The sequence below is a fragment of the Tyto alba genome, unplaced genomic scaffold, assembly GCF_018691265.1.
Source record: "Tyto alba isolate M040663 unplaced genomic scaffold, T.alba_DEE_v4.0 Super-Scaffold_2, whole genome shotgun sequence".
Taxonomy (NCBI): Eukaryota; Metazoa; Chordata; class Aves; order Strigiformes; family Tytonidae; genus Tyto; species Tyto alba.
In genome coordinates, this window is record NW_024881282.1 from 46879627 (window position 1) to 46896531 (window position 16905).

The 16905-nt window shown below is 37.4% G+C and overlaps 1 protein-coding gene across 4 annotated transcripts in view; it reads right to left on the reverse strand.

Annotated features, from left to right (window-relative positions):
• SYT1 (synaptotagmin 1) overlaps positions 1–16905 on the reverse strand; it is a 360537-nt gene that overhangs the window by 37217 nt on the left and 306415 nt on the right. The window lies entirely within an intron of this gene.

A 16905-nucleotide genomic window follows, 5' to 3' on the forward strand; every position in this document is an offset into this window, starting at 1 on the left:
AAAACAGGCCCTGGTTCTGCTCTGGATCAAAAGGAGAGCAACCTTAAATTTAACCAGCAATAACCAGGACAACTCCAAACTGTCTTGAGAAGAGTAGACACTACACTCTCTCCTACCAAAAGGGAGACAGAATTAATTGCTGCAAAATTCTCCACAGATTTTCTCTACCAATAAGCTTCTTTTCTTATCTCACCCTAATCTGAGATCACAGAATCACAGAATACCAGGTTGGAAGGGACCTCAAGGATCATCTGGTCCAACCTTTCTTGGCAAAAGCATGTTCTAGACAAGATGGCCCAGCACCATGTCCAGCTGCATCTTAAAAGTGTCCAATGTTGGGGACACACTTTTTCAGAGCTATATTTTGGTTACAGACGAGGAAGACAGGAGGATCACAGAACATAATCACAAAATATATGCTGCAAAAAACTCAAGCCATGATAGCCACCAAGTAAAAAGAAAAAAAAGTAAAGCACATATAGGTTTTACTCAATTATTGTTCAAAATTAATAGACTAACACAACTGAACATCACTGACATTTCCATACGTTGTTATTTTTTGCAAACATAGGTTGTATCTTGATAATTTTTTGATAACAGAATGTTGAATAATACAGTTCCCTATTATAAAATCTACCAGAAAGTGAATCTCCAAACCATTGGCAAAACCCTCAGAGAAGAAACACAAAAATCATTCTAGCAATATATAATTACTTTATGATTTTATCAGTGTGTGTGTCAGCAGGAGCAAGAAAGAGACTGCTCTTCACAGAGACAATTCTATCACAACAAGGCTTACAAAGATATTAATGTAAAAGCTTCTCATTGTCTGAAAATCCTTTGCCATGGCAACTTATAATCAGCTGCTTCCAAGTGATTTTACAGCTTAACCATCCCTCCTAACCCTTGAGCTTCAGAACTGGTATTTCAACCACAACTATTAAATCTTCCAAACAGGTGTATACATTATCTCTACAAAGACCTGCATAATGAGCAGGTCCATTTACCCTACAGGGACAAGTAATCATTTCAGGTCTCATGCGTGGCAGAAATTATTGTATCAGGAATCCTGTATTCAAATCACTCAAACTTTTGCACATGCACTCTCAGAATGGCTGGGGTGCTGAGATGTTTTTTGCATTACAATGAAGCTGCTTTTCACTGAACTGTATTTTTGTGCCGCTGTGCACTTGCTGACAGCATTGATCCTCTTATCATCTTCAAGGATATCTGATAAGAATTATCTGATTTAAAGGGAATTTGAGACAGTTTCAGCTACAGATGTCCCAAAATTTGCTTTGAAATCTACAGATGCTTCTCCATTCAGTCAGTGAGACCAAGTATGTAGATAAGTTGAAAAAAAAATCTGTTACAAATTTGAACCGGAGAACTATGTACTTCAATTTCTGTGAATACAAAAAGCTGCAGAGTACATTTTCAGCTGTGACTTTTTTTCAGCTGTGTTGGGCTAATGGTTCTCAGGCTTGCATACCACAAGCAGTGACTGCAAACAACCCCCCTGAGAAAATACGCAACTCTATGCATTTCGTAAGGAGTGCTTATCATTTCCTGTTCACCCACTTTATTCTTGATTCATGCTAAGGTGATGGCAAGAAAGAAGAATATTTAAAATTCTGCTGTGTGGATTTTTTAGGTAATGTTTTTAAGGGCATGAGCATGATCAAACTGACTGGAAATCTTAATTAAGTACAGTCATGATACAAAAAATGTAGAACAGTCTGAGGGAGGAAAGGGATCTGAGCACGGATGGAAGAAGAAGGGAAAAATCAGGAAATTCATGACTTGCTATTGTTATTACTGCCACAGCAGCATTCAAGAGGTCCCTTACAGTTGGACATTGGCTCTATACGATAAAAGGCAGTCCTGTCCCACACTGGAGATGATGTGAGTGCCAACAAAGGCACAAAGAAATGCTCTCCAAGGTCAGTCTTAGACAAATACATTTACATACAGTCAAACAACAAGTTACTGGCAAATCTGGGAAGAGCTGACCTTAAGGCTCAAAGTAGCATTTAGATGCATACAGAACAACACTGGCACATTTCGGGTACCAAAAAGAGTAAATGTAAAAGGACCTTACACATGCATGTGAGAGGACATAGCTGTCAGTGTTTTCTGGAAAAATATTTTTTTTTCCAAGTGTCCAACTTCACACCACTGCACCTCCCACGGAACATGTTAATTTCATCACTCAACATGTGGAGATGCTCTCTCTCTCCTAAACATTTAGGGATATGGAAAACTGCACACTTAAGATCCCTCTGGGATGAACTCTGGTTGGCTCAGCTCATGCTTAACACAGAGACAGACTGAGAGGTTGTGACCAAGCTCTGCACAAAGCACAGCCTTTGCATGCTTGGTAAAAAATGTAGCTGTCCCTGGAAACAGAGAAGGTAGTTCTGAGGACTAGGTCTTCATGACCAGGGATGCAGGAACCCCAGTCCTGTTCCTACTCAACATGAGGAAATGTAATCCTCCACCTCCTCTGAGCATTTCCTCTCCACCAGGGTATAGTCTTGGCCGGTGGTTAGGAAATTAAAACCTTTTCTCAAATCTGGACACAAGTAAATGAGAAGGAAAGGGTCCTGGGACAATAAGGACATCTGGCAGGAAATGTCTTGACTTTGTAAACCACTATTTAGGACACTTAGGTGGATGAGGACGGATGAAGGTCTCCAGTTTACGAGATTTTACTTTGCTGAGATCATACAAGCATTTTACATTAGAAGTTATGAGTTGAAGCCCACCTACAAAGCACACATTGAAGTGGGAACCAGAAAGTAAGATTTCTCTGAAGTTTCAGAGCAGAAGCTACTACTAAATTAGTGACGTTCCCATGCCACCTGTATCTCCACTGCCTCATGCAACTGCATTTGCAGAGCCATTTTGGAATACCAATGTTTAGAGACTCCCTGAGAACTGCTAGTGGTACTTCTCAGACAAACACAGTTGAATTTTTTCTCTTTTGGTTTTGTTTTGATGCCTTAGAAAGTCAACAGTACTTACTTGTATAAGCTCTCCTTTAAATATTTTTATCACTTAGCACTATGTGGTTCCTTGACATCCAGGAATCAGCTTTTGGACAAAAGAGCTCAAGGGAATGAACAATATGCACATTTTCCTTCTGAGTGCTCCTTTTCAAATTTGGCTGTTCAAGTCAAGATGGTTAAATTCACAAGCACTCTGTCATTTCCCTATTGACTGCACATCTAAGGGACTCAGGTAAGTATTAGCTTAAGCCCTAAAATATCTATGAAGCCTCAAGTATTAGAAAGTATTTTTTCAATTTAAGTCCTCTAATACATCGAAAAAAAACATTAACAGCTTCTCTGTACTGTCAGAGCTGTGTAAAAGAGTTTTGATATACCTGAGGCACCAACCTTCTGCTTTTCAGTTTATCAACTGAATTATCAAATCAATTTTCAGTTGGCCCTGAACTACTGATTCAGTGAAAATTTGGTCTCTGCGACTGACTGATTCAGGAAAAGTTGGTAAAAGTACAGTTTACAATATATTTAAAAACCTAAGTATGGATGGGATTTTCAAAAGTATATGGCTAAGCACCTTTCAGAGAACTACTGAACATCCTACCTGACTTCTGTATCTCAAGACACATAAATGACTTTAAAAATATGACCAAATTTATATGCTCCTGTTTTTAAAAATCACTTTAAAATTACCTATTTTACTTAGTAATTTTCTTCCACAGTTAAGTGCAAAGTTGTTTGTATATGGTGATTACTTTTGTATATTAAAAATCATTCGTCTCATAAGTAACTGAATGCCACTTTTTTTTTCATATGCAAGAGGACAAATAAAGAAGTACCAATGGACTATTCATGCTCGGAAAAGAAATAAATAAATCCAAAACTCCTGTGACCCACTGGAATTCAAATTCATGAATTGTACTTATTTGAAATAAAAATATTAGCAAAAGTTCCTGATCATTTTAGTAAGGTTTGTTTTGCCCTTCATTGCCTTTAATTTATTAGTATGTTATCTGTTGAGCTTTCATGCCCATAACAGAGTAGAACTGGGGGTCTGATGTCAACATATGCTGCCACATCTGTTGATGTAAAGTTTGAAAACATGCAATGAAATAGCAATTTTAATGCTTCAGTTTACCATGACTTTGGAGAGGAGAAGGCAAGCTTTATGTGGATTTACTGGGGCCATTGAAAATCTTGTGCTGTTCTACAGTGGTCTGTGTTTTATGGCCATTGTCAAAACCGTTATGTAATTGTGTTAGTTTGCCCAGTCTTTGGTGATGCATAGATGGCAATTCTGTGTCTTCTACAAACCACAAATGTTGTCTTCCTGGCAGCCTGCATGCAATTTCTTTCAAATACTTCACATTGTAATTATTTAGGGTTTTTTTGTTTCCATCTTCCTGAGTATCTTTATTGTACTAACCTGATTAACTCATTAAGTGATTTACTATTTCTTAAATGCCTTCTTTCTTTCATTCTGATTAGTTTCTGAGACAGTCTATAATTGCTATGCTTTTTCTCTTTAATATGGCTTGCAGATCATTTAGGAATATGTGCAATTCAGACTATTTTATTATCTCCATATAAAATTCACATAGAAATTGTTGACAAGAAATAAAAAGCACAGACAATGATAGGCACAAGAAATGTTCCTTGTTTTTTAGAGGCAAAAAAGGTGGCATTCATTTACACACAAGCAGAACACTGAGTCAACAGAGAGTACTCCTGCAATAGCCAAAGCCTTTACTAATTATGTGGCCATGTAGATTTTTAAATAAAACAGCATTAAAACAATCCAAAATCTGAGTTCTATCACCCTGTACATGCTAAAATAGAAGCTTCACCTGATGGAACTCAGTGGGACAACCTGAAAATATTTCTTCTTGGTATGTTGTAGAATGGCAGAATCTAGTTCTGTGTGCTACAGCCAGATTTCAGTTCTTAAGATACGTATGCAATTTGAGAGACAATGAGGAAAATAAACATTCAGCATACATGGAAAGATAAAACTGGCAGATGGAGAAGATGGCTTTTACACTTCTGAGAATAAATAAAAATTAATAGATTAAAACAAAGGTAAAAATATAAAACTGAGCATGAGTGTTTTGTTTTTGACCAGAACATAATCTTTCAATGAAACAACACTGGAATTAATACAGAACAGTATTGTACCATATGGATGCTTGGATCTCTGCCAGAAAAATTGTACCATCTGTCTTTTTACCAAAAATTGGACTGAAATGCTATGTGTTACAGGAAGCCACCATTCTTTTCAATATACCAGACACGATCCTGAGTAGCAAAATACACTTCTCAGTCCAGTAAGATTAACAATAGTCCTGAGACAGCACTTGTAACCAAGTCTGACCCAAAGATACCGAAGAACTGTTTAATTATGGTGTCATACTTTGGAAACCCAGCCCAGTGACATAAAATTTGATCACCATTAATGAGGAATTGTCATTAATCATATTCAGAAGGAGCTTAGCGCTCTTCTCTCTCAACTTTGGTTACAATATAACATTATTAAAAAAATTTCAGACAAGTCCAAGCTCATCCCCCTTTTTCATCAAGCTGAGTACAATAACTTTATTTTGTCTATAGATGGCAGCACTATCAATTTACTTCATCCTATTCTCAAACACATGACAAACGGCCATAAACAGTACACAGAACATGCGCTTATACAGTGTGTCTCATTTAGTATGCCTGATTGCTATAATATAAGTCAAATGAACAAAAAAAACCCCCATTCCCCCAGGGTTCTTCACATTTGAAGCAGGTTTCATGGAAATTTAACTCAATTTCAGGAATATAATTGAACTAACAATCTGTTCTCTCAGACATGATGTCCCCTGCTCGATACTATGCAGGGCTGGACAGATGCCAACGCAGATTTGAATGTACCTCAAAGTGCTGGTGAAAAATGACTGGGCTTTTCTGAAAGGAAGATGGGTGTGCTGTATAGGTCAGGCAGCAACACTCCAGCTGATGTTAGTATTCCCTTCCATTTAACCTATCAGGATTCAAATATGCAGGGATTGTAAACAAAGTGAAAATACAGTAAACAACATGTAAACAAGAAAAGCCAAAGTGCTTATCCTGTGAATACTCTGCAGAAAGCAAACCTGTATGCAAATGCACAGTAATGGAATCCTTGAGGACTGTTCTTTTTGCTGATGTATGATGCCAACAGCACCAAAATTTGTTTTCTAAAATCAGGGTATGGCTTAGGTTATTCAGATTCAGGGTCTCCTTTGCATGGAAACCAATTAAAACCAGAGAGGAAGTAATGGAATGATTTGGAGCAGCTATCTACATTTTTAAAAAAGCATTCATTTGCTTTATCCAGAGATCAGAAAGAAAGAAAAAAACCCTTCAGATGGAAAGAAAATGAGAATAGATTTAAATATGAATCATCAAAGCATGTTTGTCACTGAATCATTTGCAATAAAACAAAGTAAATTTTTTTTTGGTTTGGGTTCCTAAGGAAACACAGTGTAGGTAATCATTCTTTTGTCTTGGTGTGCAAGTACCAGTCTGGTGACTGCCACCTTTCCATACCTTTTTAGTATATTGGCCAGTGTCAATCAAACCTGACAGAATCACAGGCCTCTCAAGGATATTAAATTCCTAAAAGCTTTCTGAAAGTAGGCAGCCAGGTAAAATAGAGGCAGCCTACTTAGTATCCCAATATGAGGTGGAAGCTGCAACATGGTCTCACCTCTTATTACACACCAGAAAATACATGTGTGAAAGAGGTATTATGGATGTTCAAACTGTGGAAAAAAGTTTCAGTTGAAGCATGTATTTTATTAGGCATCAGAATACCCAGTCACACTCTGAAACTTAAAGGAAATCATGCCTTACAATTCCACTGCTCACAGAACTATATTTTAAATTAGTAGAGGACTACTGTTGGCCTTGGGCTTTTGTCAACTCTTAATGCAATGGAACATTTCATCAGTGCAAAATCTACCTCAAGGCTGAAAAGCTATCAAGTCCATATCCCCTGCTACCTCATGGAACCTGAAGCTGAGAACCATAATACCTAGACACTACAGCAATTGGTATTTCATAATATCGTAGACATATTAGCTACACAAAGGAAAGTGTGCACCAGTGTATGTGAAAGATGTGCTTGTCTGAATAATTTCATTTATAAACAAATAATTATCTATGCTCTGGTGTGGATTCTCTTATACTACTTCATTTTGTTGGTTTCCTGACCAGAAGTGAGACAATAACTTCCCCAAGTAGGTGTTCCTCAGCAATGGGGCACTATGGATAATCTCCAAGAATGGCTGAGCCAGTCCCTGACTTCCACTGTCCAGGAAGGAGTGTGGTCCGATACCATTTAAGTTTGCTTTGCCCCAGTGAAAGTGGCTTTGAATGACAACTGCAGAAACCTCTCCTAGAAACACCTTTGCTCCCACAGCTTTCCAGATCCAAATCCCAAATACGTTATTTGTAAAGTAACATGCACTTCTTTTTAATTAAACATTCCTCTCTCTATTTTTTATCCATGAGGGAGCAGCCTAAATTAACTTAGCTCCCAACCAGCTGAAACAATTTGCAGCGCAAGACTTGCTGATGCTGTCACATCCTTACATAAGCATTTCTTCACATCCCACATAGCCAGGGCTCCTGGACTTAAAAAACCCGTTATGTTTCATGCTCTCATAATCACTACTTTTAGCATCCCTCAAATGTTGACAAGCATGTGATGGTTTGCTGGTGGGAAGCAACCGATATAGTCGAGTACTTCAGATCACCTTCCTGGAACTTACTGCAGGAGTGCATCCTCTCACAACAATGTTGTAACAAGACTGGCCCTGGAGCCAGCTGTTTTGCAAACATGTCTGGAGAGGCTCAGTCAGAATTTAAGATGCTTTTTCACAAAGGGTCAATCAGGACATTATCAGACATTATCATATTGTCTTCACTGGGAAGGTGGATTTAACCTGCAGACCTGTATATGTAAAGTGCTCTGTGATACCACTGGGAATCCGAATTAAAACAGGTCCCATGACTTGGGCTCGATAGCTGAGATTAAACAGAACCCCTTCTCTGACCTGAAGCAATTCTTACAAAGATGCTGCTGAGCTGCAGAGATCACATTTGGATACCAAAATCCTCATGTGTCACTGCTTACAGGACAGGAATTAAAATTTGGTTCTGCTACTATTAGCTCATGAACAGTTTTATAAAGTATATCTGTATATTTATTTGGTTTTCAACAAACCCAAATCAGAGAGATTATGTTGTGACAAAGCTCACAATACAGAGCTTACAAATCCTCCTTTCTGCCTTCAAAAAAAAATAGAAAACAGATGAGCTTTGCAGCGGATGGCATTCCTGACGACATGTTTCCTTTTAGGCATGTTTTGCAAGAAAACCTCTAAATGTTACCTACTGCACATCGGTCAATTGTGTTACATAAACATTTGAATTCTGCAGTCAAGTAAAGAAGTTTATGTCTCTTGGCACACATACTGGACAGATGCTATGTGATCTTTGCTTTATTTGTGTCTTTCCTTAGTGACAGTTACATATTTTACTATTCAATAATTATTACATTAATAGCTAATGTGATGGTATGCAGCAAGAAACCCCTGCACATAAATTAATTTGATTTAAAGAGAGTAAAAAAAAAATGTTGCTATTTGTAAACTTGAAGACAGTTCAGCAGAAACAAAAGGAATTCATGTGGCAAATGAGCAACAGCATATTAATCAACAAGACAGAAAGAAGACAGCTTAGCAAGCACAAGAGGAAGAAAAACGTAATGCCTTCCTATGGACTAGAGTTACTGCACTAACAACCGTAAAATGGCAGTACATGTTCCCTCCATATTACCAGGTTTACTACTGCATTATGTTGGTGGCAGATGCATCGTGTGAGAGAAACGCATCTGGCACAATCTTGTCAACAAGATGTACAATGAACAAAAACCCCCACAATTTTTAGTTTAAAATCAATCATACTGGTAAGGAAGAAAAAATAAAGACCAGATTCTTCTCTTACCTTTAGCTTTGAAAAACCATTGCCTAGTATCTTTGCTGTCCTAAATAAATTATCTAAATAAAGGTGTTGCTTGTGTAGATATTTCACTTATACGGAGCCTTGTTTTCCCCTTCAATACATTGGAAAGTTTCACAAAGTGACACATATGCTTTATAATAACATGTCTAAAGAGCTCAGTTATTCAGTTTATTACAAAGAAGATGCAAAGATGCCTTAATGATGATACAGAAGACCCTCATGAAGACAGAACACCTGCTGTGTTGACTTTCAGAAGTAATAAACAAAAGCACAAGAAACAGTAGCTAGGAATTAAACCCAGATAAATTCTTACCTCCACCACACACGAACTTCTTTACAGGGGAAAAGTGGCATTTCTGAGCTTCATTTTCCACCTCGTTGGCATGTAATTTGCAGTTAATCAAACCCTGTGACTGATTCAACCAGAACAAGGTGGCTCTAAGGCAGTGTGGACTGTGCTGGAGGGATGAAATGAGGCCCAGATGCTGGCTTTTCTACCTCATCAATAGCATCATGGAAGTAAAGTGAGGGATAAAATAAGTGGAAAGAAAATCCCACTGAGATTCATATCACTCTCCTGAGACACACAAAAGGCACAATGAGAAGAACTGCATGTTGGCACCTCAATCAAAATCAGCAACAAGACCGTATTTCTCTCCTATTACATTGAGAAAGGTAATGGGACCTTTTTGGGGTCCCATCATCTTCTATTCGTCAATAGAAGAAATCAATAGAAATGCCAGAAAATTATGACTATTGGCTGGCAGAGTCCACACAGCTGGGGTGCTGACCTTCTGTACCTTTGGTCAGCATGTATGATTAAGGAGATGTACACATACAATAAGCTTTCTTTCCTTTCTCAAATCACATCATGGAAGTAAAGTGAGGGATAAAATAAGTGGAAAGAAAATCCCACTGAGATTCATATCACTCTCCTGAGACACACAAAAGGCACAATGAGAAGAACTGCATGTTGGCACCTCAATCAAAATCAGCAACAAGACCGTATTTCTCTCCTATTACCTTGAGAAAGGTAACGGGACCTTTTTGGGGTCCCATCATCTTCTATTCGTCAATAGAAGAAAGGGCAGGACTTGACTTCCACCTTCAGTTAGAAAGGTTTTGGAAAATACGTTTTGGAATTGGCAGTGCGAAAACTTCCTTTCCATTTTTTATTTGAATGATAAGCATCTTGTAGCAGCCAGCAGAGACCTTCACTTGCCAAATGTGTGAACAGATTTGAAAAACCATCACCCATGAAGCATATACGTAATGATGCTGACAAAGAACTAGAAACACCTGTTTTCCTATCTCTCTCCTTACACTGAAGTATACGCTTTCTCTGTCATCACAGATGTATTTTCAGCACAGTGTACTAGAGGAGACGTGCAGTTCCTTTCTCAGCATACAACCCCTGTTCCCTTCAGGGATAATTCAGGATCAGGATCAAGGGTCTAATTTGTGAAAAGTTTCTTTCTGTTGAGAAGTGCACACAAAGGAGTTACACAGCGAAACAGAGTCAGGAGGCCTCTAAGAGGCAACCATGTAAAGATCTAGCAGAAACTAATAATCTTTCTTGCCCATGTGGGATTAAACAAACAAAAAATGCATGTGGGATTTAAAGTACTGTAATAACTTGAATTTAAAGCTGTTTCTATTTCTTCAGAAAGTCCTACAAACTTCATCAAATCTCTACTGCGTTAACAGTGCTAATAAAATGCTCATCATGCTGTTAAAAAACCCTGTAAGACTTTACACAGTCCTGAAAAGGAAATACCCTCAATTATATTCCCCTTACTTTCTGTGAACATTTAAGCACTGATCTAAACTGTATTTATAGATATGAAAAAAAGACATTTTCTTTCTGAGTTCATATTTTAATTTTTTTCTTCAAACCCATTAAATGAAAAGACATAGACTGCAATTTTCAGAGAGTAAAAATAAATTAAACTTACTTGTAGAGAACTGACTAATTTCCCTAAGGACTCCAGAATCTATCTACAGTGTTTCCACATCCATTTTACAGCCACTCACATTGCTATGAAATTCTTGTAGAGCTTGAAACCTAAAGTATTAACCATCTCATTTTCATATAAGTAATTAACACACACATCTTTGCACTTGCTTTGGGACTGCATAACCAAACAAAAACATACTATAATTTAATCAGGAAGAAGCAAGCATACAAACACACAAAATATGCATTATTTAGATCTGGCTATTAAAATAAAAGAGTAAGAAGTCTTCCTGCTTTCTGTTTTGAGAAGGGAGGGTGAGGAGAAATCAATAGAAATGCCAGAAAATTATGACTATTGGCTGGCAGAGTCCACACAGCTGGGGTGCTGACCTTCTGTACCTTTGGTCAGCATGTATGATTAAGGAGATGTACACATACAATAAGCTTTCTTTCCTTTCTCAAATCAAGAAGCTGTTCAAACACCTCCTGAGCCCAGGAATTTTTTCAGCACAGTGTTTGCTCTAAGGTTTCTCAAAGAAATGCCTACAGGTTTTGTACAACTTCATGGGTAATCAGCAGGCACAATCTCTTATTCCTTTTAAACACAGGAGGGAAAAAAGAGCAGAGCAATTTGACTCTGATTCTTTGTAGGAATCGCCACATTTGGTGGTTCATCTAACACAATATATTATTGTATGCAATAGTCAGTAGCATATGATTCAGTGGAAACTGTGTACTCCAAAACAGACAATTATCTGACAGCTTCCTCCTAAGACTCTCCAAAATGATAGTCTATGTATCCTTTAACATGGCTTCTATGATGAATACATTATAATCTGGAATATAGTTTCACTCTGGAATTGCCTTCTTCAGCTTGTAATTTGAGGAAAAAGTGGTTTGATATCGAAGTCTTGAGTTGGGATTAGAAGAAGCAATTCCCTAAAACCCATTGAAAGAGGACCATCTCAGACAAGACCCCCTTTCTACTGCCCAGTCTTAAGGAAGATTTCACCAATAGGGATATTCTTCCAGGCAGGAGAGAGAGATTCTAACATGACAGAAATTTGGTGACCAATTCCATCACCAGTGTAGGAGCCCACGGTGAATTTACTGTGATGCTGTGAGATCACTTTGCAAGCATTAGAGAGATGTACTGCTGCAGCCACCTACTGTTGGAAGTTCTGCCAGTGTATTACAGTAGAGATACAGAGATATTAGATGTTGTAGAAATCTTCACAGTAAGTAGAGATCTTAAAGTATTTGTTGTTACTGATCATTGTTGGATTCCTTAGGATTAAGCTAGTTGCAAATGCAGCTGTTACAGTGGTGGTGTTTGTTTATTTTTACTTTTGTCTTTTAATAAGGCTGTTTTCTTTTCCCTTAATATTCACTGAGTTATGCTTACAATATGGATTATAGCAAGGCCATGGCACTAATGGTGTATTTCTCTTCTCATAATACTGCATTCGCGTTAGCTAGCTTTTAAGGTTTCTTATGTTTTAATGAAGTTATTAAAGTGAATGCTTAGACTGCATAATTCATGAGTATTCACTCTGTCTTCAAAGATCTGGTCTCTAAACAAATCTTAATTTTTTAATTCTTTTCAAAGACATCCAATCAAGCTTTTAGAATTTGAATGCAATACTTAAAATAAAGGTCTAATTGTAGAAAGCTGGCTTTATTTCTGCTATAGTACCATTTGGTCCCCAGGGATGGTTCTGATTTATAGTATTTGCTTGGCAGATACAAAGAGGTACTGTGTATTTTCTATTTATAACTCATAAATATTGAGATTAGCTTTCACACATAATGGACTGGATTACGAGCCTCTTTCTTTTCACGACTGTATCTGCAGCTTTCTGCAGAAGGAAGAGCACATGGATTCAGTGACAATCCTCTTGCAGTTCTTCCTAAGCATTCATTTGGCATAAATAGGTACAGTTTAGGGTGTGCTATAATATTTGCTACTTGGCAACAGTTCCTAAGGCAATACCTGAGCCCATGCCAGCTAGGGCATCTCCTCCCCACTGAGACTTCAGGTCTGATGTGGGGGGAGTGGTGAGAGGCAGCAGTGCTGAGGAGATAATGGGAAGGTACATTGCTGGCTACTAGGATACATTTCTGGTAATTAGATTCACTAAAAACTAGGCATACTAAAATAATATACAGAGAACAAAACCACATTAGCTTTTAAAGATTTTTAGAAGGAATAAACGATACTGAGGTCAATTCTGAAAAGATTATAAACTATGTTAAGGCTTACACTTATTATCAGCTAAGAGATGACTTTTTGATACAAAACAGTATTTCACCAGCAGTACATACTGCCAGTGAAGTTCTTAAAAATAATTAAAAAAAGGCATTTATGCCAATGGGCCTGCATAGCTAAACACCCATATCAACAGTCTGTCCAGGTGCCAGCCCCAGCCTCTTCTGAAGGCTGAGAGGGAAAATGCTTTTCAATGTATTCAGGTAATTTATTTCAATGATTGGCTTGGTCAAGTCAGAAGAAGCTACTGGAAGTTGAAATGAAAGCTTTGATTTCATGTTAGGAAAAAAAATTAACACAAATGGAGGGTATGACTAAATACATAGATATCTATAGAGCTGCCTGCATAAATGTGTATTAATATTGGGAATCTTCCTACGTAATAAAAAGAAACACCACATTTATTGCACAGACCACATTTAGCTGCTAGTCAGATGTGCTGAGGGTTAAACAATCCATTTTTCTTTAGAAAATAAGTAAAAACTATAAATACAAAACAAGATTAGAATTAATTTAGATAAAAGTTTCACACTCATTTAAATCTGTATGTAAAATCACTACCACTTTGATTTAAATGAATATCTCATAGGGGAGCTGCAGATAATTCCTGCCCTCTTTTTGGAGCAGAAGGAATTGTAAACCTGAATAAAGTATCATAATTCATAGACTACCCTTGTGAACTGAACAGCACTGCTGAGCTGCGTTGTGCCTTTATCGAGGAATTAATCAGACTATGTCTCTACGGCCTGTTTGGAGAGATTAAACTGCAAACTGGTTTTGAAATCTTCCAATTTTTCAAATAATCTAAATGAAATTAAAAAATCAACACGCACATCAACTTGGGAGTCCAAGTTCCCTTGATTTGCTGTAAGACTTGAGCTTCTAGGTCTTGTAGACATTTTGGGTGAAGGATACCTATAAAGCTATGTAACCTAAGTTTACCAAATTCCAACAAATAAAAATAATCTCCTTATAGTTTACATTCCTACATATCACTTGCCAGATGTCAGATTCATTAAAAATGCATTTGAATATAATTTAAATAATTAAAATGTCATTTTAAAACATGCATAATCATTTGCCAGAGGCCCTTCCTCACCAGAAGTAGTAATTTCCACTTGTTGTGGCGACTTGATGAGCTCAGGCTGAACAGTTCCAGTGTTTGAGCCAAGGTTTGCTTTAGTCACAGCCTGATGTTGCAATTAAGTTTAAGACCTGGGAGTTTATTGCTCAGATGGGTGATCTGGTTTTGTTACAAGGACTCTAATGAATTTGATGACTATTCTCTTGTCTTTTATTGGCTGTTTCCGAAGTAATTTGTGCTTGGCTTTTGACTGCTAATAAAATTTATGGAAAAATTCAAAATGATGGAGATAAAGGATTTTTATTGCAACTGTAGTAACTATTCAATAGGATATATATGCTGACTAGCAGGATTAAGGTTTCACCAGTAGAAGCCCTGTAGAAATGCTAGGAAATGTAGTACTCTCAGTCTACTTTGATTGGTCTCTTACTTTTGACAGGTACTTTTGTAACTGGGTTCTCCATGCGCAAAACATGAATATACATGTTAAAAATCAAGCATGTATTTAAATCTGATTGACCACAATTATGGATTTAATAAATTTCTAAATAGAAGTTCAGAATACTACTGAGCCAGTGATTAGTTCTTTGTTTTGGGACTAAAGATAACATAAATGCTAATGCTTTCCACATTGTTGAGGTGCAAAGGTATAGCAGATATTTACTAGCAGCAATAATACTCAAGATGTGGAGAGAAGCAGCCAGAAGGAAACTGCAAGGTCACCCGCTGCTGTGTTGTGAAAGCTTGGCAGGAGCCAGGGCCTTGCTCCTCCTTTCTGCAAGGCACATAAGCTCCACAGAGAGGCATAAAGGCTGGATGCAAGAGAAAGCAGAGCCCTTTCCAAATGTCTGTCTTCTGCTTTTCCAGCATCTTCTCCAAAATGGGAAAAAATAACAAAAAGACATATTCTGAACTCAAAAACCAGATACTTTTTGCCTATTTTTGGCAAACTTCTAAGGTTTTTTTTCTCCATCTGTGTCAACTACATAATTTTCACCTCTTGCTAATGGCTTTCCCTTGGTGACAGTAAGTGCTGTTGAGTATACAGGTAACACTCAGTTTGAGATCGCATCTGATTGTTAACATTTTCCCACCCCCACTGCAATGCACAACTTTCAGTTTTGCAAAATGAAAAGCCATCTTAGTATCCAGAGAAAATAACAAAACTAGTGGGGAAAGCGTTTACTAACAGAGATAAAATCCTGTCACCTTCATTACCACTTAGCAGTATTGTACTTTGAGAGTAGGTATTATTTAGTGTGAATAATGACAACAGAATCTCAGCTTGATTTCAAAAGTTATTTCTGCATAATTTATTCAAAAGATAAATTCCCTAATGAAAGATACTGGATCCACTTTAAACCAACATTATTTCATCTATAATTACTGCCTCAGGAATACCGTACTAGCTGCCATTTATCACTGTCAGCGACTTTTGAATTCCTGCTACAACCATGGTATCCCATTGGGTTTGTTTGTCTCTGAGAGAACATGATGTTTCTAGTTTGGCATGGCCCTAAAAAAGGAGAACAAAACCTGTCATCCCCTAGAAATATATTTAAATGTGCTGAAGCACATAGAGGAGAGTAAGCCCATTCATTTCCTCATAATTATTTCCAACACAATGCATTTTATTTTCCATCTCAGGTTTGTAGAAGGTCTTCAGCTCCTTAGTGCTTCCCCTGACCCTTTCCTTCTTATGAGCTAAGTACCCATTATCCATCACATTTCTTCTAAAGCTTGGAAATAATATAGATGCTCTGGCTCTTAAGAGTTACACCTCAGTCAAAAAATCTCAAACTTCCTCATTATGAGAATCTAATCTTTCATTAGAAACAATTAGGAAGTAAATATGCTTAAGAACATTAATTTGCCACAGGTTCAGTATCAGCATTAGGGAAACTATTAGTGGTGTGTCCTAATCCAGTGTCCATTTTAGACAAGAAAAAAATAGACTTGATTGAGGTAATGACTACAACAATATTTTGATGTCTTTTACTTTATTTTGTCTGTTGCTGTGCAGTGGAAGACTTCAGAAGCAAATAAAATAAATAAATAAAAAAAGATAACTGGTAAGATTAAGTGGTAAATAAAACCTTCAGACTTGCTTTGAGCAGGTTCCCATTTCTCTGTGTATTTTACATATAACTCTTACCTTGTGATACCACTATAAAAAAATAAAAGCAAACCACTTTTTTCTTGTCACTTGCTAATTCAAAATCAGCAATTACATCATCTGTGTGTTAGTGACAGTTGTAAAAGTTTTCAGTTCTAGAGCTGCACTGGAAATATCCTCATTCTCAGTGGTGGGTAGAAACTGTTTCTTTTAAACAGAAGGTATATAAAATAAAATTCTCCTAGAAAGACCTCTCCTTATAAAGCATCTTGTTATTTAATTTGGTCGCAGCTAATTGGCAATTTAGACAGTAATTTGTGTCCAAATTCCAGACACAGCAGAGAACAGAAGTCTACATCGAGCTCCAGCAGGTCGCTGGGACACAGCCCCGATGTCACGTGTGCTGACTGCACCCTCCCTTGG